At 38.7% G+C, this 27,070-nt stretch overlaps 2 long non-coding RNA genes across 2 annotated transcripts; one reads left to right on the top strand and one right to left on the bottom strand.

The window, feature by feature from the left end:
* LOC137190628 (uncharacterized) lies at positions 1-26,756 on the bottom strand. Its single transcript, XR_010930267.1, has 3 exons — positions 26,384-26,756; positions 905-1,005; positions 1-769 (listed from the first exon to the last, which is right to left on the bottom strand). It is a non-coding gene; the product is annotated as an uncharacterized lncRNA (long non-coding RNA).
* LOC137190627 (uncharacterized) lies at positions 6,805-9,651 on the top strand. Its single transcript, XR_010930266.1, has 5 exons — positions 6,805-7,160; positions 7,643-7,704; positions 7,779-7,848; positions 7,950-7,982; positions 8,071-9,651. It is a non-coding gene; the product is annotated as an uncharacterized lncRNA (long non-coding RNA).
* Positions 26,757-27,070: the final 314 nt, after the last annotated feature.

The following is a 27,070-nucleotide window of genomic DNA, read 5'->3' as shown; positions in this document are numbered from 1 at the left end:
ATAGGCATGTTTTTTTAATAGTTTCGCAAAAATTGCGACCTGACCCAGACCAGAGCCTAAAGTTTTATGCAACAAAATGCCCCAATCCTGATCCAAAATGCCGAACTTGAGCAAAAAAAGGTTGGGCAGGTTTAACTTTAGATAATTGGGATTTGTCAAGTTGAAACACTTCAATGAAGACCATCAAGCACCACCAGCAAGAAAAGAACTTAGTAATCAAAGGAGCAACCTACTTATTAAATTGGATGAAATTAGTATCTTAGGCTTTTTCCACATGTCCAGAGAAAATGCAGTGGAGATCATCTCACTGCTGAAGCCCAGTCATGCACTGCTGTCACAAAAAGGAAAAGGGGAAACTCACAGTGTAACTCAGCTACATGTGAGTGAACACGTACTGTACAGATGTCTCAGATTCAGATAACCCTATTCAGTGATATTTCATCATCTTACCTGATGCTCTTAGTAATGATATGTGAAGGTTTATGGGGACAAGCTGCTTAGATCTGTTGGCAGACCCTGAGACACTCCGTCATACATCACCACACAGATTCCCCTGAACTTGGCAGGAAGTGACAATGGCAGGTCAGTCAGCAGATGCCTCACAGCAGGCCTGGGTCTCACAGGGCTGCAGGGCCACTGCATAGCATATGACAGAAAATGCCATACAGCCCAGCCCCCGCCGCCCTCAGCCAGTTCTTTATTGCACAGTAAAACAGGAGTCATGCAGCTGCCACGTCTCATGTTGCACAGGGGAAGTCACAGGGTGTTCCTGAGGGGAGAGGACAAACCCAAGAGGAGCGCTGTGAACAGACTAAAGCATGACAAGGTGGAGACAAACTAAAAACAAAAAAAGGCTGTGATTGATTTGACCTTTTTTTATCCAAGAAGAGCAAACTGATCTCACCTGCTTCCCAGTTACGCATGTTCACAGCACATCACTGAGCAGCTCCTGGATCAGTCATATGTTCAGTGTCTCACACAACTGCACCTTGACCTTGATTAAGCCTGAAACAACCAATAAGTAAAGACAAAAGAAATGACAACACCCCACACACTACTTGCTCATCATGTATTCTTAGGACTGAAGGATACTTCACACAAAGTGCTTGTCTCATCTCTAACAGTGTCTGAACCCCTTGCCTTGAGGCAGGTTTGGTCAACATGTCACACACTGGTTCATTTGAAACATACTGAACTCTTTACTATACATCACTCAGGACTCAGAGTTAAAACCAAAAATAGTGTAGCTCTAAAAACAAGTCTGTGTTGATGTGGGGCGTGTTGCCACAGGTGAGAAGATTAAATATAATCTAGGAAGTCCAGTTTGAGAATTGGATCCATGAGTTTGAAGCATAGACTGTATAAAAATGGACGTAGCCAGAAGTGATAAGAACCATATTTGGATGAGAGCATGGAGCTGGGGAGGAGCTCCCCAAAACACTGCACGGCATTTTACAGTACTATAAGATTTTACAACTCTGGAGAGTAATCCGGTGGACAATCCTCTGTCTCAATAATCATGAAGTACGCTGTAGAACCATACCATTGACTTAAAGTAATTTACCTATTTGATTGGTCAGTGCATTGCTGGATGATGTCTTATTGCATTTGGGCAAAAGATGAAACAGTTTTTCCCCCTGATCTCATTGAAATTAATGGTAATGCTAATGTTCTGTATAGTGGCCCTAGGCACTGTTCTTCAAATGTGGCTTGACTAATTCAGGCTAACATGCTATTATCAGGTTAAAATAATCAGGTTAATTCTCATCCAGCTAATGTGGTTCTTTGATGGGGTAGGTGTATTGGGAACACTTCCAGCATGCACAGGGCAATAGATTTATGGACATAAGTCTGATTTTATTTGTGTTCCTGCTTTGTTACTGCTGTTATTTTGCTCTACATTGTGCTGCACATTATTTCCGATGTTTCCACACTTAAATCCCACACGAAAACCTTTTAAAAACTAAAAAAAAAAGTATGTTTGATTGCATAAACAACTTTCAGCAAAGTGAGTTCTGCAATTAATCATTTAATAAGTTTTAGTGTTCAAATGTCAAATTAAATGCCACATGTCCTGGCTCCACAGGTCCTTTAACAGTCCAAATCTTTTAAGGGAATTTATGTCTCTGAGTATCCCACACTATATTTTTTTAGGGCCTTCTATTTAACTTTTATTTAGTTGTATCATGTATTAGTGTAGGTAACTCTTTGTTATAAAAATTAAATAATGATTTATCACTAAACTGCATGTTCTCATATAAAACCATAATTATATCAGCATTATTATATGAGAAATTGAGACATTCGTATCTGAAAATTAGTTCATGTTTGGGGTTCACCTTAAAATGTCTTAGTCATGATCAAGCTAATTGTCAATAAACTGCACTTTAGCAGGCTTGGGTTTAAGGATTTGTTGCTATAACAACAGTTCCAGATTCTTCAAAACAGCTTTGAAGAACCAAAAAATCCAAATATTCTAATCATCCAAATCTTACCAAATGGTCAACATTCTCTGGATCTCTGGATAACCTGATTATCCACGTACAAAGACTGGGGCCCAGAGGTGCAAAACACAACATTTCAAAAAACAAAACCGACTCAGATTACTATTGAGCTGATAAATGTGATTTTAATATTTCCATTGCATTTTAAATATTTTCTAGATGTAGCATATAGATTTGCATCTGATTGAAGTTATAGGATGCCCTGTGAATTGTAGGAGTTCACTCCTAGCCACAAGGTGTAGCCTGTTGCTACTAATGAAATGTTTGTGATAATTGGTCAAACTCTGATAACCCTGCCTTTTGTATATAAAGATGTTTATTTCCATTCGTCAGCATATACCTGAAGAAGGTCGTTGATCGAAACGTTGTATATATTAAAATACCTTTACTGAGCAAGTGAAGACAGTGTGCGGGTGTCCTTTCCTCTTTTTAGTAAATGGCTACTCCACCAATGCACCTGTCACAAAGACTACATAGGTGTTCAAGAGATTTTTGATGATAAAAAACAAAACAGAAAATGCACAAACAAAACAGGAAACAAAATTTGACAAACCACACAACCATGGCTACTGTAAAGGTTATGTTGAGTAGCCATCATGTGCATGCAAATGTGTAGTAAAAGCAAGTATGTTAGCAGTATAACATATAAGCTACAGTAATGCTACAGAGCTGTAGCCAGGATTTACTAATTTGAGGTCAAGAGTTTGTGCAACACCATGCAGCCTTCATATTTTTTCTATTAATTCCACTGTTAAACTACTAAATTTTCCGCAAATTGAATCTCCTTGTTTCAAAGCCTTTTCCACAATGTCACAAATATTGATAATTTTGACTAAAAAACTGAAAAACTAATTATAATGTTTAAACTAATGTTAAGTGTGTAATTGTAGAATGTTACCTCTTCCACAGGTTGTTAAAATGCTTAAATTAAACAATACTGAGGACACAGCCTTGTGTCTTCAATAGTCGCTTCAGCCCTGGCTCCAACTTGCAATAAATATAATAACTTTATCCATCAAACAAACTCTTACAAACACTGCTGGATTGGCATACAACATCAGTGATATGCATCAGAAGATCTAACTAGATCAGATAAAAGCGTGTCAGTCCCAGTTCACTGACCATGCAGCCAGAAAAAGCAGTCAGCAGCCAAAAGAGCTCTGACAGGAACATGCACAGTGGAGCAGTGTCTTGAGATGGTTTGGATAATGACTCCAATATAGAGCAGCTATTTTGCTGATGTTGCAGTAGAGGGAGGGCACATAATTTGGCTTTGACGGCTTGTGTGTAAGTGCTTTGTTGTCGGAGAAACGGGACAATCCTTCCTGACTCATCTGATCAGATGAAGGGGCCAATTGTCACTGCAGTAAGTTGCAGGAGCTTTGGCAAAATGCAGCTGCCCAGAAAACAAAACTGACTGATGCTACAAAGAGGCTTTGATGCAGAAATGAATGGAGCCTGCACACACGCACTGTCAACTCATATTGACAGTGATGGATTACATCATGTGCATATGATTAGTGATACTGAATACTGAATATATTCTCTTGAAAGGCTACATTGATCACTGTGTCTAATTTACCATACAGTATTAGCAGAGAATGGAGATGGACAGGTGGATGAGGGAAGTGAGGCGGCCACACAGAAGGATGCATTCATGACTGTCAGTGTATGCCTTCATGACCCTGTTGGTCTTCATCTTTTCACCATCATTGTTTCATCCTGTGTCAGGTGTAGAAAATATAAAATGAAAGCTCAGTTTCAAAAAGATTTAAAAAAAGATAATTCATCTATGAAAGGAAACCTGCAATGTCTCCTGCATGAAAACGCCAGAGCAGCTCATGCAAATCATAGTGTCTGTGTTAAGTAACATTTAGGTAGACCTGATTGGAATAATTTTTGTGTGCCAAAATTAGCTCAGCTATCATGAAAAAAGGGTTACGGCTAGGGTTATAACAAATTAAAATCATTGTACATTCTACAAAAGGACTTAATTATACAAATATGATTGTGTTTGTATATCTGGCAACACTGTCTCTAACCTCAGCATGTATGTGATTGTGTTGAGGTCACAGATGGGGCTAAGCGACAAATAACCACATTGGTGGAGGACACCATGATGTTTTCGTTAATTTCATGGATACAATAACCCTTCTTTAATTTCAAATTGAGGAGGTGAGTAAATTCCACAGAGGGCTCACCCCTGGACCCCTGAATTGACCTCTTTGCCGAGTGGGGATCTAACAACATGTCACTGACCAAAGTTAAACACTGTGACAAAATGGAAATTGAACAGACCTCCTAAGAGACCATTTTCAATCAATAACTAAATTATGGCCTGAACTAAAAGCATAAATGATCTTTGGGGTCATTTAAACCAAGGGAGAGGACCTACAACTCAACACCCGTGCACAGAAAACCCCTCTCCTTATCTACACAGACCAGAGTCATAAACTCGCATTCTTGGAGGACATTCATGGAGTGTCTGCAAATCGTCAGCCAAATCTGAATTTGTGTGAATTAAATATCTAATCATTATGTAAATCATGTAATATTGTTTGTCATAGAAATACAGTACATAAAGAATGTTATGACCTTCACAGCTGTGTGGTAATCTATTAAGGAGATATTCATTTTTGATTTGATTATATTTTACAAGATGTGACAATACTGCCCACTATTGATAGGTGATTTCTTTTTTTTTATAAAGGTTCTATATGTATATAGAACTGTGAAGCAATTTACATCTATTAATCATGTTTTTTTTTATTGCCAATGAATAAATAGGTAGTAATGTAACGTAAAAAATGAGACTTTCCCCAGCTTTCTCAGTTGTCTGTAACAGCTTGTGGACTGATTTCTATGTGAAGGACCCATGCCAGATTTTCAGTGAAAATCTAACGGTGACATTTTTGCGTGCTCTTGAGTGCCTTGCCTCTCTCCCACTAAAGTCAACAAATGACCAGCATAACACAACACAATAAAAATGGTGCTATCCGACTAGAAACACACTGCAGATATTAGCACTCCAGTGAATGAAACAGCTAGCTGTCTCTGTCGACCACAACACATTTCACAACAAAACACCCCCACAATGACAAGTCGCCCACTCCTGAGCACACAGCTAAAACAACATTATTTCCTCAACAAAGGAGCAGAAAACAAGCTCCAGAGCAACAGCAGAACATAGCTTACTAGCTGACTGACTGGGAGTGAGAGATACTTTGTTGAAACAACTTGCAAAAGGCAATGTTAGAAATCTTTTATGTAATTATGAAAAGTATAAGTGAGGAAAAAAATATCACCTGCAATAGTCTTGTGCCGTGAGCACCAGGATGTTGACTACAGCTTATTTAATGGCCACAGGTGTCACTAATGAGAAGGAATTTCTGATTCCTACATAGAGAACCTTTATGTAATGGTATGCTAAAATATGATCTTGTGGAAAAACTATTAAATGTTTAATTTCGATGCGCTAAGTCAGAACAATAAACTACATTTATTACATGTACCATTATCACTAAAGGAGGCAGAGGAATAGCTAAAGGAGTGAGGGAAGCCATCGCTAACTGCTAAGATAAGTTAGCTGTTAAGCTAACTGTTGAGCTAAGTAACTAACAACTGTGGGATTAATGAGAAAGTATGTGGTCTAGCTTTGCTTCAAGTGTTCAAATCGAACACGAAAAGTATCAAACGAAAGAGCATCTACAAGGATATGAATATAAACCATGGAAGTAGGGGAGACTGTTATGCATAATGTACTTTGTAATATTCATGTTGGACCAGTACAGTGGTATGTTATATAACCTATATGTTATATAACATCGATGTTAGCATTGCGTTGCTTAGCATCCTTTTGGATGTGAGCTAGCTAACTGCCTACTTGAGCAGTAAGTCTAGGTCCACACATACAGTTATGTAATCAATTTGATCGTTGATTTTCTGTGTTTCTTCAGTGTATGCCCTGTTGTGTTGGGCTGTCTCTGAATGTGTAACATTATACTTGAAGCCAATGGCCATTATCCAAGTTATACTTGGCGAGTCTACACATAGCCTACACATAGTATATAAAATAATGAAATTAAATACTGGTTGCTTATTTTATGTCTTTCTAAATATCATGCCTTTTATGTCTATGCTTTTTCTCTTTGATTTATAGAGGCACCTTAGTGTGTTATTGGAGGACGAGAGTCCCGAAATAGAAAAATGCACCAGCAGTCAACTTCATCACTGCCCCTTCTGCACATATAGGGCTGCACAATATATGGTCAACAACCACATCAAGGTCATGTTTCAGTGAGGCACAGAGAGTACTATTTCTTTCTGTGTTTATTGAGTATATTTGAAGTTCATGTTTTTTGACTTTTATAAGTTGTTACTTAAGTGTTATTCCTCTCTGTCAGAGTTCACAGTCATAAAGTGTGGCTTGAGTTGCAGGAATGTGACACACTTTCATCGTTGCTATTGCACAGTAACAATAATCAACAGAGCACAGTAATTCAGTTTCAACTGTGTTCAAAGCTGCTATGCTATGTTGGAGTATGAAAAGCTGTTGAATTGTACTTTTTCTTTACTTTCATATACTGTGTTCACAGAAACATTGCTCAGATCTTGTTCCCTGGATCTTTGAGGACTTTTGGTGTGGATGATGTTCAGGTTAGATATTTCTTTAAATTATTCCACTGTACTACACCGTTTGACTGTCATTCCTTTATTGAAAATTGTACCTTGTTCACACCACAGGGCCTACCAAAGTAAGGTTTCTCAAACAACTGTGGGGTTTTGATGATAAGATGCTGGCTTTTCAGTACACAGTATATTATCCTATTTTTGTTATGACAAATGAAAACTTATTACTTCTATGCTTGCAGTAAACAAAGCGCACTATTGTTATTGCTCATATTTCTTCTTGTTTATTATTCTTGACACATTGTGGGACATATTTCCTACAGTTTTTACACTACATACAAAATTCATACATCAAACTCCTGCAGAGCTGGATGCTGATATGACATTCTGGGGGGGAATATTATAAAACCTTTTAATTTGCATCCTTAAAATCACTTATATATATTTTTTGAATGTATTGATAGTGTCTTTATATTATTGAATGAATATAATGTTTGTCATTCACTCAGCAAGGTCTGATGAAGGGAGGTTGCAAGATCAACAATGGCAACGAGAACAAAACACACTACAGGTATGAGGTGTCATATGATGAGTGGTATAGTCTTAAACCAATATTTAAAGACTTAACCCCCAAATGTATTTCAGGATGATGTTGAAGACGTTCCCTCCAAGAAGTCGCAGCATGTCACATCAGTCACCAGCTCTGCAGGATCAGGTACTGTGTAGACTATTAGCTAAAGTAAGGTGCATTCTTGTACACACATCCCTAGAGATTCCCTTACATTACTTAATGACCACAATCTGTTTTCTTTCTAGACAATACTGAAAACAAAATGCAAGTAATGTATTGTAAGTAAAATAGTAACAGTGGCTTTTGTTTGCATGCCTTTGGTGGTATTGATGGTGGTATAATCTTTATTTTTCCTTTTTCTTCAAGGAAGCAGATGTTCCTCTCAGGGACACCATAGCGGCATTAAGGTGGTGCATATGCATTTGTGCAAACATTTAAAAGCACTGTTTCCCTCCCCACTGTAACTTGGATGGACAGGAAAGACCACATAATCCTTAAAGAACTACAGTTGTATGATGGCCTGGATGAAGAGGAAAATATTCTCCTCATGGAACCATTCATGTTCTTGTTCCAGTTTCTAGTAGTTGACAACAGGATATTAAATATATAATAATAATAAAGTTATAGCATTTATCAAGATTAACAGATGACCCATATTTCACAAAATAATTCATGGACTGGAATGCACTTGGAGCAAAAAGCACAGAATCAAAAGGCTGCAAATTAAGTTGGCAAGGTGAAAATAGGAATTAAATTAAAGTTGTTTTTTAAATTTCACTTTACTGAAAAAAATGTACCAACTAACACATCAGTTTGCAGTTGCATCCTTATGTCTTTATATGCAGGCAATGTTTATATTCCAAATGTACTGGTGTAGTATGATTTCTAGGCTGCAGTGTTCATAATTTAGTACACTATGATCAATAATGATTTTCAATGTTGAGTATGAGTTTCAGAAAAATGAAACAATATACCACACACACATAAAATAAAATAAATATATAACAAGTCTAGCAAGTTTTGAAGACGTAGCAAGAAGAAGAATATTTTTTCTGTTGTTCACTGCAATAATATGAGTGGCTTGTATCAAAGTTTGAGATGTATATCATGAAGCAAAAAGTGTTACAACACTCATGTGCTGGTACCACTTTATATAATATTTCATACAATCTTCAAAAATGAAATATGTTTTTATTCAACATATGCCTTTGATCACGACTGTCAAACCTCAGATGGACAAAAAACAAAAAAACAAAAAAGTAGTAGCAATAGTATGGTAGTAGTACAGTAGTAGTAGTAGTAGTAGTACTAGTACTAGTACTAGTATAGTCCAAAGAATATAGTAACAGAAGTAAATCGGATATATATCATCATTACTTTTGAGTTAAACAAACTTAGGCAGCTGTTCATAAAGCCAGGTAGAGGAGAGCATTGCTAAACCAGTGTGAAAGAATCAGCTGCCCAACAACTACTGTCAGGCGAAACTCAGGATAAAGCTCTACACTGCACTTAGTTTATTCAGAGCCCCTGAAGGAAAATCATCTGTTCAAATAAACCAGGGGGCTTTTCCACAAATAGGATCTGGCTGTTTCGAAGACTTTCTGCTGTTTTACTGGAATTCTTGTAGCCTCTAGGTAAACCTACTGTTATTTTAGCTGGACTCAGCGGATGGTAGAGCTGGTATTGCATACATGGAAGTGTTTGTGTACACTGAGTGACTCCCTAAAGAGCAACGCTGACTCCTAAGAAATACATTCATATGCTACTAATTTGCTTTGCCAAATGCATTTTAGAATAAACATGATTACTGCCTGGATTATGTTCACTGGCAATGTTTTTTTTCCAGCCGAGAGAGTCCATATATCCATATGCAGCACAGAGGTCAAAGAGATGTGGTCAAGGCAGGTGGTTGGGTGCACATGACTTTGACGGTTGTAGAAACTCATAATGTAATACCTGTGCATAATGTAATAAAATATGTAATAAAAACTGATAATGTAATAATCTTCCAATAATGTAATAAAAATGGTGAGCACACATAATAACTTTCTGTGCATAATGTAATAAGTTATTACATTCTGTGCAAGTTATTACATTTTGAGTTTAGGGGCAACTTTTTTGTTAAAAATAATAACTCAACATACATTGTAATAACAAATAAGAATGAAATGCTTTCAGATCAAATATGTACAGTATTTCATGCAGAGCACCTTTTCCATCCCAACATCACATCATGGACTGTATGATCCACGTTCAATTGTGCTTTCAAGTATAGGTTTGCCATTCAAATGTAAACCACAAAAAATTGTTCCTTTATGTGCATTTTAGGTGTTTTTTATGTACTGAAATAATGCACACTGTCTCAGAATCTACCTCAGAAAAAAACCAAAGCCAAACACATAAACAAGATATTGGCAAATCTAGTTCAGCCTTTCAATTCATAGATATTATAAATGTATACGTAATGTATACAGGATGTTGCGAAATGCTTGTCAGAAATCAAAATCTTCAACCTGTTATTCCATCTATAAATATTGTTGGATGAATAGTAGCAGAGGTTTCACAACAGGCTTCTTTCCTTTTGTAACATCTAAATATATGCATGTTAACCTATTATTACAAAAACAAGGTGATTATGAGAAAGCCCTGTTGAATTACTAGCAGAAACCTCAACATATACAGTAATGCACTTAACACAAGCAAATGTCATACAATGTGAAGGCTTTTGAACAGTTTTTAATAAACAAATACTGACAAAACTGACACAAAAACATACTTCATTAAATGTAGACAGTATTTATATATATATATATATATATATATATATATATATATATATATATATATATATATATATATAAACACCCTTATCAAAATGTAATACAAATTATATTCTAACTTCTAACATTTGTACATATATATGTGTGTGTGTGTGTGTATGTGTATGTATTAATAAATATGTGTATGGTTGGCTTTGGTCTTTTTCTGAGGTGGATTCTGAGACAGTGTGCATTATTTCAGTACATAAAACACCTAAAATGCCTATAAATGAACAATTGAATTTGGTTCACATTTGAATAACAACCCTATATTTGAAAACACATGAGGCACAATTGAAATGTGGATCATACTGGCCATGATGTGATGGTTGGGATGGAAAAGGTGCTCTGTATGAAATACTGTATGTATTTGATCTGACAGCATTTCATTTTTATTTGTTATTACAATGTATGTTTGCAATATATAGTTATTACTTTTAACAAAGTTGCCACTAAACTCATAATGTAACAACTTGCACAAAATGTAATAACTTATCACATTATGTGCAAAAAAGTTATTACATTGTCCGCTCACCATTTTTATTACATTATTGGCAGGTTATTATATTATGAGTTTCTAAAGGGGGTTCATATTTTCCATGGCATTACAGAGTTTAGGCTACTAAAGCACTCTAGTTAAGGTTAGGCAAACTCATCTGGGACTGCATTTGCTGATGCACATTTGCTGTTTGAACATAGTTTTGAGGAACATAGTATTGTTGAGAGAGGACCAGATAGCCTTAAAATGAAGCAAATACAGAAGATGAATTTTCCAGGTATCACATTTAAAGGGGAGATATCATGCACATTTCCAGTTCTTTTTTCTGGGGCTATACTGGAATATCTTTGCATGATTTACAGTTAAAAACTAATTTATCTTATACTTGTCCTCCATGCAGCCCTTCAGTTCAGCCTCTGTGTGAAACAGGCTGTTTTAGCTCCTCCCTCCTGATGAGCCCACTCTGTTCTGATTGGCCAGCTTCAAGAAGCTGCCCCTCGGCAGACTTCTAGCAATGCAGGAGGCCACATAAACAAACTATAGTTGTAGGATTTCACTTCTTTTTTCTCAGACTCTTTACTTAAAATGGAAACTTCTCAATTCATCAGAAACCTTAGCAACAATCTTAGCAACAAAGATTATGGAGTTTGATGGGGAAATAGAGGTGACTTTGCCAAATAAGTGTTCAGGGCAGGTTGAAGCCCTGGCTTTTGACTTTCAGGAAGAATTTCTACATACATTCACCTCAAGTTTTGAAACTTTAACCATATTTAGCATAAACATCCAACATAATAACAGTATAAAAATGACAGAAAATCACAAAATAACATATGTCCCCATTTAATAAATTAAGATGATAAAAACACTTGCCCATCTTTCATATATGGCCGTGTTAACCTACAAGGGGAACCCAGGGCAAAAATGAACTTTTTGACCCCCCCATTTTTAAGTAGCAGGATGTATACACAGAGCACAAAGGTGGGATACCTTTGTGCTCTGTGTATACATCCTGCTACTTAAAAAGGGCAGTCCACCGACTTTATGTGTAAAACTCAGTTTTCACTTTACTAGTTACAGGGAGCATTATCCAGCCTCTGAACACAGCTTAATGTCTTCTGTGGCTCTGGAGGAACTTTGTTAAGTCTGAGAAAATATTTGTGATGTAATCAGGGTTATCTCAAAATAGAAGATGTGGATGCTTACCAGGCATGGAGTGTCTAAATGAGAGATGCCATCAAGCTATTTGTTTTTGTGCTCATGCATTGTGTGGCTCTCTAATGCTCTCTCCCTCTGTCTGCTCTACCCTCAACTGAATGTTGATGACCAGATCACTGACTTTTGATCCAAAACTTCCCTGCAGGAGATTAACCAGGATGACCTTGCCATCCGCAGCTAATCCAGCCCGTTATTTTGACTTACTGGCACTAATACAGCAGCTCCCCCCCACCCTGTGACCCCTTCAATCCTGCTGACCTTCTGTCTGAAGGCACAGCGTGGGGAAGGAGGGGCTGGGGCCAGGGGTCAAATTCACCATAAGAGACTGCACCATCAAGATGAAAGGGTCTCATGCTGTTTTTCCAAGGACCTACAATTTGTGGACATGACATGATGTTCCGTGTAAGGCTGACTGACTGTCAGGATAGTAGCTGGAGACTGGTTACCCGACATGACAAGGTGAAGGGTGAGATGGGAGTGGAGTGGCTGCTGGAGGTGTAGGAGATGTTGGTGAAATACAAGACCTCTACAACATCAACATCTTTGAAATAACATTGATGAGTCAGTTTCCCTCTTTCATGATGTAGGAACGCTTAATGCTTTTCATCTGTTGCAGTAATTGGTCACTGGAATAGGGCTGGGCAATTTATGAATGAATTTAAGTAAAACTGAAGAATGCAACCCTTGAAACTTTTGTGATGTGAAACGCAATTTTCGGCACCATTTTTCCCCAACATACATACTTATGAGATGCATAAAGCAATATCAACTCATTTATAACATATACGCTAAGCAATAGATATCAAATTGGCACCCTAACAACAGGTGTAGCTACTTACAGCGTTTCATAAAATAATGTAATAGGGATGTGCAGAGGGCCCAGTATTTGTATTTGTATCTGTATTTGTTGAGGTAGCAAAATTATTTTTATTTGAATAAAAGTGAAGAGAGGCTTAAAAATATTGTTTTTGTTTTTGTTACGCTTTTAATTTAAAAGCTTAAGAAAATTAAAGTGTTACAATAAGTGTTCATGAATAAACTACCTTATGAAGGAGGTCCCCACACTGGGTCTCAACCTGGAGTCTCCCAGATCATAGACGACTGCACTGACTACTGAGCTAAAACTTTACTCATCGCCTCATAGCAGACAGACCTCTACATATTTATACACCCATAACACAGAGACACCACACTGTGTAATGTGTAGGAAAGAAATTCAAAAGTGATTATTGCTTTGCACTTTTCATTTATTGCCTATTTTTTACAACCTAACTTTGTGGAAAGGAGAAGGGGAACAACAGGTTATGGAGAGTCCCTTGGGAGCACTTCGCTTGTGTCAGTAGCTCAGCTTTATCTCTGGGGAACACCCCCAACTCCGGGAGTGATGTCCAAATTAGGAAATGTGCGTCATGTAGCAGGTGGATGTGGCTCTCCTCGTTGAGAACTGCTGAGATGTAACAGCGGAGCTGAGAGACTGAGATAGCGATGTAACTGACCTGTGCGCTGGTATTTGACATGTTTTTTTTTTCTTCCTGAAAACAAATAATTTTTAAAATATTTGTATGAAACAAATTATCATATAAAACTTACTATTTGTGCTTTGCCGAATAATGTATTTGTATCCAGGCACACCCCTATAATGTAATACATAAATAGCCAAGAAATAGCCTAGAGGAAAAGTCAGCAACCCAAGAGGCGCACTTTTATTCATTTGCCAGTTGATATGGGCAACCCAGCTCTCACTGCACTTATGCTACAATTCCTAACTTCACAAATAAAACAAATATGACAAAATCATATGTCATGAATGTAGTTTATTACAAAATGCAATGCTGTCATCATGAAATAAAATAGACTAACTAATAATAAACTTAATTTTCACAATGGACAAAAGCTTCCTATGATGATCTGGAAATGTGAGAGCTATTTATCGTTAATCATCTGACACTGTGTTTGCAGCTGATCTTATGCAATTAACACATCAGGCTTAACAGTCAGTATTTCATGCTATAACACTATTTAAATGTTCATTCACTGCTATTGTCAGGGTGTGACACGCAGTATGCCTGCACCCAGAGTGCTGGACCCAGAATAACTAATTAGCTGATATCATTTAAAAAAAACAAAAAAAACAGCATAGTACAGCCGCCTTAAGCAGCGAATAGAATAGAATAGCATGCCCTGCTTTAGGCAGTGAGAAGAAATCTCATCAGTGCACTCGTCTCTGCCATCCTGTTGATTATTCCATCAGTGTCCAAAGCCATAAGAATGTCTTTTTCTGTAGCCATGAGCATGAATGCTTCAAGATGTAGTGCTCGGTAATCTATTCTTGATGAATTTTAAAGTTGAAAAGCTATGCTTTCAGATCTGGTGCTCTGCTGTTAACACTATCACTGCATGAGCTAACATTAGCAGTATCACCTGCAGGAGGTTGTCACACACCTTTCGCTCATCCCCAGCAGTGACCTCCCCTCCTTGCCCCTGCTCTCCACTGGAATTAGCCTGCTCATCTGCCCAGACTCTTTCCTCCTCCTCTTCATTTGGTGGTGGACTACTAATGTTATCACTGCAGCTAGGCATGCTAACGCTAACAGGATTTTGTGTGGCAGTGGCATTGATATTTTGAATAAATGTGTTTTAATTTCAGCCAAGAGATTTTCTTTTCTTTTTCTCTCTCACCTTTTCCACTCCACCTTTTGACTTTCTGGGGACCTTTAATCATGTGTATAGACTAGCTTTATTTTTGATTCACATTCCACTCTTTCTGTCTTGATTTGATTATTTCCCACTTGACCTCTGACATTGCATGGATGGACGCATCCACTTGATGGAGTGAGGGGAGGATGACGGCAGCACTTCCTGCACTTGCCTCACAGTATAGGTAGCTTATATTGCTGGTGGCCTTGCTCAGCTGGCCTTGGTGGACCAGCTGATCTGGCATTTGCCAGAATTGCCACATTATCAGCCCGAGCCTGGAGGCCATGGAGAAAAAAATAACTAATTTGTTGTAATTTGCTGCTGTGTGCCAGTTCACAAAAACTCGGGATTGCTCACAAACCTGAAGTTAATCAAACAAGTTTTACCCGCTTTTCATTCAAAATGTTTCAACGCAAAGAAAATGTAACTGACGTTACAGGGAATGTCTTCTTTGTCGTCTCTGGCTGACTAAATGCGTTTGGTGCTCTCTACAAGAGGGGAACAGGCAAAAAAGATAAATTAAGAGCACTAATTAAGTCATCTGTGTGCACAAAATATTAAATTGAGAGCACATATGATTAATTCAAGAGAACAAATTAGCTTTCTTTTCCTCCGGGAGCCAAAGTGTCATAAAAGTGTTATCAGTTCTATTTATATTATTACATACTTTGATAGTTGTGGACAGAACCATATTTTACTTTCAATTTCCTGTTTTTAGCAAAGAATTACCTAAAAGTGTTCTTAACTATTGCATATGATAAATAAATATTACTCAGTGGCCTATATCTCATTAATAAGGACTCAACTGCAAGGACAGATAGTCTTGTGTATGTGTATTTAATTAGATACTGTTTCATTAATTGTTACCGAGGTAAATGTGACAATTAATCGTGATATTGATATTAGATGCAGATGGGGTCTTTGTTTCTTGACATAATTCTTAAATAATGTTGATATCCCATAATCCATACTTGGATGAGGAAAGATGTTTTGAGTTGGTGGACCTCCGCTCTCTCAGCAGCTCAACCTGGCAACCCACCGACACTAACACACAGGACCTGACTGTCAGCACGTATGACCAATTAACCATTTTAAATGATTTGAAACCATTATATAAGTAATTAGGTTGCACAACCCAGTTTCACGCTTAACTAGACATAACTCAAGCACAGGCACCCCACAGTAAAAGGCCAGTAACGTCATTCTGTATCTCCTTATAAGCAAAATGAGGATTCCCTGCACATCCACTGTCAGCAGAATTACGTATACTTTGCTTTTTAATTAATCTATTTTTTATTTATTAGACTAATGACTTTAGCTTCTTCACACTTGCTCTAATACATCATTTATATATTACATTTGATAATACATCAAGGTCTCTGATAATCCTCATGTAAGACCAAACTGTTCCATCTCTTTTGTATTTTGTTGGCATTATATCCAGCCCTTTTAATTATGATACACTAAACCCTATGCTGTTTATTGCTCAGTTTTCACTCACTTTATTTACTGGATTTTGGCACATTCACCTCTTGTCTTGTCATGTATCATGTCAGTAATATTATACATGTTGTGGGACAGTTTTTTATGATATGAAAAATAAACTGAAATTGTTTGCCCACAGATTATATACACATCTCAAATATCTGTATATGAATAGATAGAGAAGAGCATTAGTGTTCCAGTGATATAAAATCCATGTAAGGACAATCTGAGTGATGAAACAATACAATGATGCAGCTGTGTCATTGAGTTGTGTGGACTTTATCTTAAGCCATTTAGCCTGTATTTCTTTTCCAACTAATTGTGATTTTTATTTGAATGATCCTATATGGATTCTTAAAATCCTTAGATCGATCTTTGCATTTTCACCTTTTCTTAGTAAATGTGTACATCTGTGCTGAATGTTATGTGTATGCTGTGGTTACTTTTAAGTGGTTCAGTTAGGACTGCATGATGTATAAAATGTCTACTTCATGGGAATCTAGTCACTACAATGTACACAGAAAGGTTATTTTAAGTTAAAAAGTAACATCAGTGGTTCCCACCGGCTTGGACCACAGGGTCCAGATTTTCCCTTGCACCTGTTCAGTATATTTCTACCCATCCATTCCACCTGTCACAGGATTCAAACGCACAACCTCCCTATAGACAGGGGACAATGCTAACCACTGCTGCCCCTTCACAAAATGAAAACTAAAATAATTTAACTACAACTGAGGTTTAAAGCTCAATAAAAAGTAAGTTGCAGCAAGAGAGTGCAGTTAGGGCAGTGTAGCAGCAGTAACAACTAATTCAGTCTTATTTAAAACAAATTTTACACTACTACTAGTAGTAGTAAATTTTACACTACTACTACTACTCTGTTTTTACAGCAGAGCATTTAAACATGCCTATTACAAAGAACAAGGTAATAAAGCTGCAGCCGCAGTGCTGGAAATGATAAAGAGAAGACTTGCCAGTACTTCCCTGTATGAAACATTCATTTTTATCCTTTTTTGTGTCCAGCATAAGTAAAAGCAGCTGTATATATTCTATGTCAGTTTTGTTCAAGCTGTTGTGGAGCAAACTTGCTGTCTCTGGCAACACCCACAAAGCCGGCATTTTTGTACTATAAAGCTGCATGTTTTAGAGCTGCTACTAACTAGGAAGTGGCAAATGGAACTTCCAAATAAAAGCACTGTTCCAGAAACTTGCTACATTTCAAAGGGTTTTTTTGGTTTTGTTTTGGGTTTTTTTTTAATGAAATTGGTCTGTGTGCCACTCAGAATAAAACCCAACCAAGCATTTGGGAACCACTAATGTAGATGATAACTGGCTATATTAGCCACCTTGAGTCATTACAATCTCTGGACCTGCTGCAGTTTACAAAACTGTTGTGACTCAAGATGGTTTGCTGACTCTGGCTGTCTCGCATCTACAAGAGGACTAGACTGAAAAAAATTGCACACTGATCCGAGCTCTCAGTTTGTGTTTGTTGATGAGTTATTATTAAAATAAAAGACAGCTCTAGGTCTGATCTTTTAAAAAATAAACCTACAATGATATCAAATGACTGTATAATATTTACAACAGAGTATTCTAAGACTGCAGAGCAGATAACGGGAATAATAACAAAACATTGGCATATACTTGACGGTCAACTCAATGGTATATTCAAAGAACAGCTTCTCATGGTATATAAAAGAGGTAAAAACCTGAGAGACCATCTGGTACATTCATATTTACCTCCTCCTCAATAATTGCCAGCCCAAGCTACTTTAACACCTATCCCTGGGAGCAACCGCCGCTGTGGTTGTTGTAGTCAGTGTAATGATACTTACCGTTGTAAAAGGTAAAGAGATCCATATACATTCACATTTTTCAACTCAAGCAAGATGTTGACGTGCCTGATCTTACTATTAGACCCTACATCTCACTGTCTAACAAGAACAATAAAAACAATGGTATCTCCCAGCCATCCCAGTGCTCCATGGTGTGTGAACCACCACCATGCTCTAGACCTCAGATTCCCTCACAAGAAAACTCAAATATGTCTGACCTCACCAGATTTCTAGACAGATGTGAGTTGCTCACTGGAGGACTTACAATGTTTAGTGACAAGCCAGGCGACTACTGGGCATGGAAATCCTCATTTGAAAACTCCACTCAAGGTCTACTCTTAACAGCTAGTGAAGAGCTTGACTTGTTGACTAAGTGGTTAGTCAACAAGTCTAATCCTTGCATGAATCCTTGCAAGGATTAGACGATGAATCCTTGCAACATGCCATACGCCTCCGAGTGTGCACGTCAACAATCCTTCCTTCAGACTGAGCAAAGTGTGGGAGAGGCTGCAAAAGTATATGGCTCTCCTGCGACTTTAGATATAGGCCAGATGTTTGATAGGCTAGAACATTTCCCCAGAATCTCAAACAAGGACCCTCATCTACTACGTGACCTTAGGGGCCTACTTTTAGAGACAGACTCTGCCAAGAGCAAAGGCTACATACCAGGACTACTGTACCTTGACACGACATGTGTAATTCATCCCATAGTGGTCAAACTTCCATTTAGCCTGCAGGAGAAATAGATGATGCATGGAACTAAGCACGAACAAGAACATTTGGTGTCATTCCCTCCATTCTCAGTTCTTCAGTTTGGTTCAAAGGACCAGGCTTCCTACTGAAGCCAGCAAATAATGAGGCTTATAATGAAGCATTCTTCAATCTAGTTAACTCTGAGTCTGACCCTGAGATCCGCCTTTCACTGACATCTTGTGCCATTCATGTTGTAGAGACTCCCTTGAATCCGAGAGGTTTTGAGTCATTCTTGTCCTGGAGATCGCTTGTAAGAACTATATCAAGATTGATCTACATAGCTAGCTCCTTCAAATGAGAAAACAGTAAGAGCAATTGTCAAAGCTGGCACATATGGCAAAAGTCTCCCCAAAGTCTCTGCATGCATCCAGACAGGGAAAGAGATCCCTAAACAGAACCAGCTCACAACGTTGTCTCCTTAGACAATGCAGGTTGCCTCAGAGTTGGAAGTTGTTTGTCGTAAGCTTATCTTGAAAGTGATGAAAGAAATCCACTCATTATTCCTCGCCGTGGCCATCTAATGACCCTACTAATACGACACTACCACCAGCAAGTCCAGCATCAAGGGTGCCACTTCACAGAGGATGTGGTGGGGTCAGCTGGCCTATGGGTCATTGGTGGAAAACAGTGCATCAGTGCCATCTTTCACAGCTGTGTGACCTGCTGCAAGCTCCGATGGGGAACAGAAACATGATGAAGATGGCTGACCTACCCGTGGACCATCTAAGCACCAACTCTCCATTCTCTTACATTGGAGTGGATGTGTTCAGGCCTTGGACAGTCACTTCTCATTGAACTCGGAGAGGCTGCATCAGCAGTAAACAGTGGGCAGTCATTTTTAGTCTTATGAGTGCCAGGGCCATACACATTGAGGTGATGGAATCGATGGAGTCTTCCAGTTTCATCAATGCTCTGTGGTGATTCATCTCCATCTGCAGCCCAGTAAAGTAAAGTACAGTGAAAGTAAAAGTACAGTTGAGGTCTGACTGTGGGACCAACATCTTGGGCATGTGCAAAGAGGTATTTACTCAAGACACTGAAACAACCAGGCAATATAGCAGTTCTTAAGTTACAACGGATGCACATGGGTGTTTAACCCACCTCATCCCTCACACATGGGAGGTAGCTGGGAACGCATGATTGGCTTGACAAGACGTATACTTGAGTCAGTGCTTATGAGCATTACACCCTGGCAGCTGACTCATGAAGTGTTAACCACTTTCTTGGCTGAGGTAACAGCAATTGTCAACTTGTGACCTCTCATCCTGGTATCCATCGACTCAAGCTTCCCTCTCATCCTGACATGAACTACCCTCCATACCCAGAAAGTTGGAGTTCTATCCATGCCTCCTGGCAATTTCAATGAAAGTGACCTGTGCAAATGTCAATGGAGGCAGGTGCAACATCTCTCCAATGTCCTCTGGCAACATTGGAAGAACCAGTACCTCTCTACCCTACAAGGCCACGGGAAATGGCATTCAGAGAGACCTAATCTGCAAGAAGGGGACCTTGTGCTCTTGAAGGACAGTCATGTCAAGCAGAACCACTGGCCCATGGGCATGGTGGTCAAAACCTTCCCAAGTCATGATAGGAAGGTGAGGAAAGTAGAAGTCAAGGTTGCCTCTGGAGGAACATGCAAAACTTTCTTGAGACACATAATGGACACTGCACTCCTGCCAAACACTAATGACAAGGACAATGGAAAGAAAATGTAATTGTGACATCTTATCGATGTCAGACAGAGATTAATTCTCGCCATCTTGCCAGAATTGATCTCTGGCAGAATTGATCTCTGGCAGAGATCAATTCTTGCATCCTGTCACCTCATGGATTAAATATAAATTATGACTTGAAGAGTTTTCTGTAATGTATCTCTATTTATTAGATATTTTCATCCAGAGCTGAGATTGAACTTTTTCTGCATATCTATTAGAAATCTATTCAAAATAAATGTATTTTTAACATATTTGAATTTTCTTAACCAAAAATATTTGAATGTAAAATTTAAATCTCTATATGTGGTATTTAAACATAGTGGTTTTTGTCACGTTATTAGAAGAGAATTGTTTGACTGTAGTTCCTGTCACTGTTTAAGATTTTGATTCATTGAAGGCCTCTTGATTGTTTTTTTCTCACCCTAATGGTGGAACATGATTGTCTAATCACCATCAGATGTCTTACTAGGTTGCGGCCTATATAACACACCAGTGCCTGTGTCCTGCTATGATTGTTGATCTTGAAGAAGGCCTGAGGGCTGAAACTTTATTCATCTGAATAAAAGAGAAATGCATATGGAGCCAGAGCGTGCAACACTTTTTTCCTACTCTCAAGTCTACTTCCAGTGATCAGACCCCACTACAACCCTTGTAGGGCATTAGTTTTCCATTATATAAGGACTGAAGAGTAAACTAACCATAACAAAAATGTTTGTTATCAGAATAGTTGAAAGACACTAAAATCACATGAAAAATTACACAAAAACATCTAGGGGCTTTAAAGCAAGAGCTCACTCATCGTAAACCAGACCAGCTATAGGTGGCCTCCGACCACCACCACCCAGTGCAGCCTTCTATCTGTCTTTCTTTGACTTGGGTCAGGCTTCTACATGAACAGTTGCACGTTGCAGCAGCAGCCGTCTGTGGGTGGCACTGGGCCAAGTTGTCAGCTGCCTGCTGGCAGCAGAGAGTAGGTCAAAGTCAGAGCCATCTGCCTCTATCCAGCATAGGGCAAACTGTAGAGTATGTTAGGTGAACCACATCACCCTGTTGTTAAAACAGAACCCACAAAGCCTCATGCACTTAGCTCAGTGATCAGGGTTTTTCAAGGGCACTGCCCTGGAAGGAGGCTGCTGAAAGTTTTGGTGCTGATAATTTATGTAGATTTTAACTCTTTAAACACATACCATTGTAAGTAGTTAGTAATATAATCTGTTCAGATTTTTGCCTCTCTAGTGGTGTGTCTTAGGGATGATTTTTGAAAAATATGTCTGAGCTAGAACAACATATGTCAACAAATACTGGAAAGACTGCAACCTGATCTTACAAAAATACGTGAAATGACCATGACCTTTTACCACCGCATTACGTTGTGGTGTTAAGATTACATATGTCAAGAGGTCATGGTCATTTCATGTATTTCTATGAGATCAGGCTGCATTTGTCTACTTTCTAGACTGTTACAAATCATTGTGAAGAAATAATGATATTTTATGATGTGACAATGCTGTGCTTAAGGTCTGGTTAGGTTTAGGCACAAAAACCACTTGGTTAGGGTTAGGGGAAAGATCAATGTTTGGGTTTAAATGATCACTTGAAACGTGGTATGGGTTAAAGTTACTACTTCCTTTAAGTAAGGCAACCTTTCTCGTCATGGCAACAGTAAACACCACAACAATCGTAGTTACAGCTTGTAAAAAAACTGTCCTAATTTGTGGATGGAAACGTGACACTCATGGTTCGAAAGAGGAAGTTGACAGCAGCCTCCTGCAGCTAAGTCCACTTTTTGCCATTTAACCACCTAGCCATCCACCCAACACACCTCCTCAAAATATGGGAATTTGTCACCATATGTAGGCCTTATTTGAACTGAGTCACCTCTCTGGGTCATATTCGTGTGTCTATCATGACAAAGGATCCTAATTGACTTTCCATTGGCATTGTTTCCATGGTACCGACACGTAACTTTAGCACATTATGTGCTGCCACCACATAATGCGTTGTTAAGAGGTTGCGGTCATTTCACATTCTTCTATGAGATCAAGCTGAAAGATTGACATGGGAATTGTTGAGGTCATTCATTGTTCTGGGTGAGGTTCTGCAGCTCCGACGTTGCCCTTCCATTTGATGTTTGTGGGACGGCAGCAGGAGTATAGGACACCGGGACATTTGGTCCTTATATAACTGGAGTGAGAGCTGTATTCTCAGCAGTAAGTCAAACACATTTTCAGTCAGTGTAGGGTTGTCCCTTGTCAGAGATTCTGTTTGTGATCTTCATGGACAGAATCTTAAGATGTAGCCAGGGAGAGGAGATTGTCTCGTTTGGGGGCCTCAGAATGACTTCTCTGCTCTTTGCAGATAACGTGGTTTTGTTGACTTCTTCAGAATGTAACCCCCAACATGCACTTTAAATAGAATGTAATGTGTCACTTAGTTGGTATGGATGGTTTTGACTTTCACTAACTTTGCTTCTTCCCTGGGGTTTTTTGTGCTTTCTCATCTCGCAGGAAACCCTGGGTTGCAGGCCTAGCCTTCGCGGTCCTTTGCAGTCCTGTTGGCATCCTTCCCTGGCTATTGCTACTGCTATTGCTGCTGTTATTGTTATTGTTATGATTGTTGTTATTCTGCCCCCCTCCCCCTTTCCCTCTTTCTTTCTCTCTCTCAACCTAACCGGTCAAAGCAGATGGCTGCCCACCAAGAGCCAGGTTCTGCTTGAGGTTTCTTCCTGTTAAGAAGGAGTTTTTCCTTACCGCTGTCACCAAATGCTTGCTCATGGGGGAATTGTAAATTAAAGAGTACGGTCTTGACTTGCTCTATGTGAAAAGTGCCCTGAGGTGACTTTTGTTGTGATTTGGTGCTATGTAAATAAAAATTGATTGATTGATTGATTGATTGATTGACTGAGAAGATGGGAACAAATTTACAAAAAACAATAATCTAATACAACCTTAAGGAATATGTTTTATTCATTGGATTGCCCAATTTATATATATTCCATTGAAAATAAAAATTGGATATGGATACAATAAACACTAAATTATTCTCAAGAATGCTTGTATATGTGTATGCTTTTGTGTGAGTATGTGTAGTTGTGTGCAGACATTTCGTTTAGAAGTGAGGTTTTCCATCTGCTGACACCCTCCTGATGCACAGCTTCCTGTTTTCGCTCACTTCCAGATCTCACTTCCCCGCTCTATATGCAAATAAGCACGTACATCATTACCGTTTGCAAAGACCAAATTCGTTCATTATTAACCAGCAGGAGAACCGGGGGTCTTATCTGATAACAGGATACACAAATATACAATGCATTGTGCCCCCTCACGAAAATCAAATGCCCGTCCTATTAATTTATTCTAGCGCCCCATCGGAATATAGATCAGCCATTACACACACATTCCGGTTCATACACTGAAACTGTTTGGAGTAAAGCAGCCATCCTCCTGATAAATCCTGAGCTCATTATATCGAGCAGCACAGCAAAACTAAAAACTGTAGTTATCAGCTAGACAGGACAGAGGAAGCTATCCAGCAACATTTAGCTTCTGAAATATTGTTTTGGACGGACAAGCGAAAAACAAGTTATTTGCTGGTTTTGGTTTAATTTCTAATTACAATTGTGAATTTGAAGAGGAAAACTGGTTAGGGGAACGGGAAAAACGGGAGGTGGATTACATTTTTAATTCGCATGTAAAACAAAATAAAGCATTTGTTTATCCTGTTATCAAACAAGTTGATGCCTAGTCTGCCGGAAAACAGAGGACGTGAGATGATGTCAGTGTGGCTCAGGACACATAGCATTCACACTGCTAAATGAATGTGGTCACATGTGGCCCAGACCACCTCCAAATGTGGTCTGAGTGATCGGAAATCAATCTGTCTGAATGCATCTGGGGGGGGTTCGCACCTGTTTTAGAGTTGTCCACTTGTGATCGGATCATCCGAGACTGATGTTAATACCAGGTGTAAACAGGGCCTTCCTCTCTTTTCTCTTTCATATGCATACATATGCACACGTACACACACACACACACACACACACACACACACACACACACACACACATTAATAGCCTGACTACAAAAAGTTGGCTTCATTGAATATGTATTTTCTGATATGACTTTTTATGCTTCTTTCAGTTTGTTGATTTATATCAACTCCTGAATTCAGCTCACCTGTCTGTGTGTCTCTGTGCTGCTCAGGCTGCTGCTGACAGGATTTTCATGACATTCAAAGACAGATCAGTTGGACAGGCTGTGGCTAACTTAGCTTATAAATCATTTTCATTGACACAAATGCAATAATAACTGCTCTTGATGCACTGATGGAAAAGGGGAGGGATGGGGTTAAATACTAAACATTTCTCCCACTAAATTTGAAAGACAATTAATGTTAACATTAATTTCAGAACATTCTTATTATCTAAGCTCAGCTGCTACTGACAAACACGTGCTTCTTTAAAAAGGATGTGATGTCTTAATTCACTTTGGGAGACAATGTCCTCTACAGTAATTAAGTTCTTTAATTAAACAACATACCTGAGCAAATTAGCTAACACCTCACACCTGAAATTTAAATACAATGTTAGTTTTGTTCATTGAAGAAGTTGTCTATTCTGTTATGTTTAAAACATTTAAACTATAAATTCTAACCGCATTAGATTCACCATTGCTCATTCATCACCGACCTTATTACTGTTGCCGTTGTTGGGCTGCAGTTAGACATGTCCCTACAATCCATACCCAACTCTACACCCACGAACAGCTGTAAAATCACCAAATCTGGATGAAAGGAAAAATATTCCTGAGACTAAAACAGTCCTCAGAATATAAACAGTAAAGTGATCTCCAAACTATCTTTTCTGTAGTTTTGAAAACTACTTTGAACTGATTTTAGTACAGTGAAGGTTTCTGACAAAATGTTACTCTCTGTGCACTGAGAAGGGAGAGTGCAGCCACAGAGGTGTCAATTCTTTGAAAAAGAAAGCATTTTGATTTTTTTACCTTAAAAGTTTATTTCTAGGAGGCATGAATGAGGACTTTTCACCTATCAAGTTTTTATAGTGTTGTTTTAAAAGTTCTCAAATATTTTCAAACCCCTCATTTATGAGCTTGTGAGCTTATGAGCTTTTATAATGTCTTTATCAATATTTTTTTTTAGATGTTTTGTAAAGTGTTTTCATAATATGACACACCGAGGATACACCCCAAACCTCCTGTCTGACATGAACTGTTTAGTCTAGGTAGGTTGCATTGATGAACAACAGCAATGGTGTACAGAGCCAGTCACCAAGGTTGTGAGTCTCTTGGTTAACAAAGCTGAAAAGTAATACTCAATGCAAAACTGCTTTATTGCACTCAGCCTACTGTAGTATTAAAGGGAAACTTAGGTATTTTTCAACCTGGACCCCCATCATTTTCTGACTAAGTGACAAATGGGGATGACAATTTTTGAAATTGATCCAGTATTGGGCGAGAGTGCTGCAGCTGGCAGCCACCAAACTGGCTGCAATGTAATCTGACGGGGAAAATTGCACCCCATCAAAATATATCCACCAAAAGTGCTTGGTTTTGCCACTGACAGGCTCAGATTGTTATTATAAGTGTCTGACAACATTATGGAAAGGACCATACAGAGAAATAAAACGTTTTTCTTTACCTTTCGATTGATCCGATCTGTTTGTTATTGTGTCTCACCAAGTCTTGTTCAAAGAGAAGTCTCAATCTTGCAAGAGTTGAGTTGTCAAAATAAGCTCAATATTCAGCCATGACTTTGAAATCTTTTAGGTAACACTAAGCTACGCTTTCTGTACTCCAACACAACAAACTCCAGCTGGCATTCCCCTCTCCAATTTGTTGTCTAAATCAGCAAAATATTCAGCCATGACAGAGTATGGCTTCAGCCAAATGAGCCACTCAGATGCCCCGGGTGTTTTTCAGTCATTTGCTTTGCCACAAGATAGTGACAAATGTTGAAATGTAATCTGCACTTCTCTTGTCTTTGGCATAAAGGGCAGCAGCCATGTAGCTGATTCCAGATGAGGCACCCAAAGGTCATCCCTGACCAAACCATCCCTCTCTAATGGGGTGACACTCCCCGACATGTAGCTTTAAGCATCAGAGGTATTTGTTTGGAGGAGTTGGAAAGGGGATGTGGTGATTGGATCTCTTTGTTTCCCTGTAACAGAAAACAAGATAGGAGCAGAGGCGTCCAGGGCAGTATTTTGCTCGGTGTGAGCCCCCCTGTATATCCTCCAGTGTCACATAGTACTGAGGCCAGCAGTCCTGACACTGTCCGAAAGTTATTGAATTGCACTCCATTCAACACATTCATCACAGGGCTTTG

The sequence above is a fragment of the Thunnus thynnus genome, chromosome 10 (assembly GCF_963924715.1).
Source record: "Thunnus thynnus chromosome 10, fThuThy2.1, whole genome shotgun sequence".
Lineage (NCBI taxonomy): Eukaryota > Metazoa > Chordata > Actinopteri > Scombriformes > Scombridae > Thunnus > Thunnus thynnus.
The sequence above is the reverse complement of the archived record's forward strand: the minus strand, read 5'-3'. Positions and strand labels throughout refer to the sequence as shown.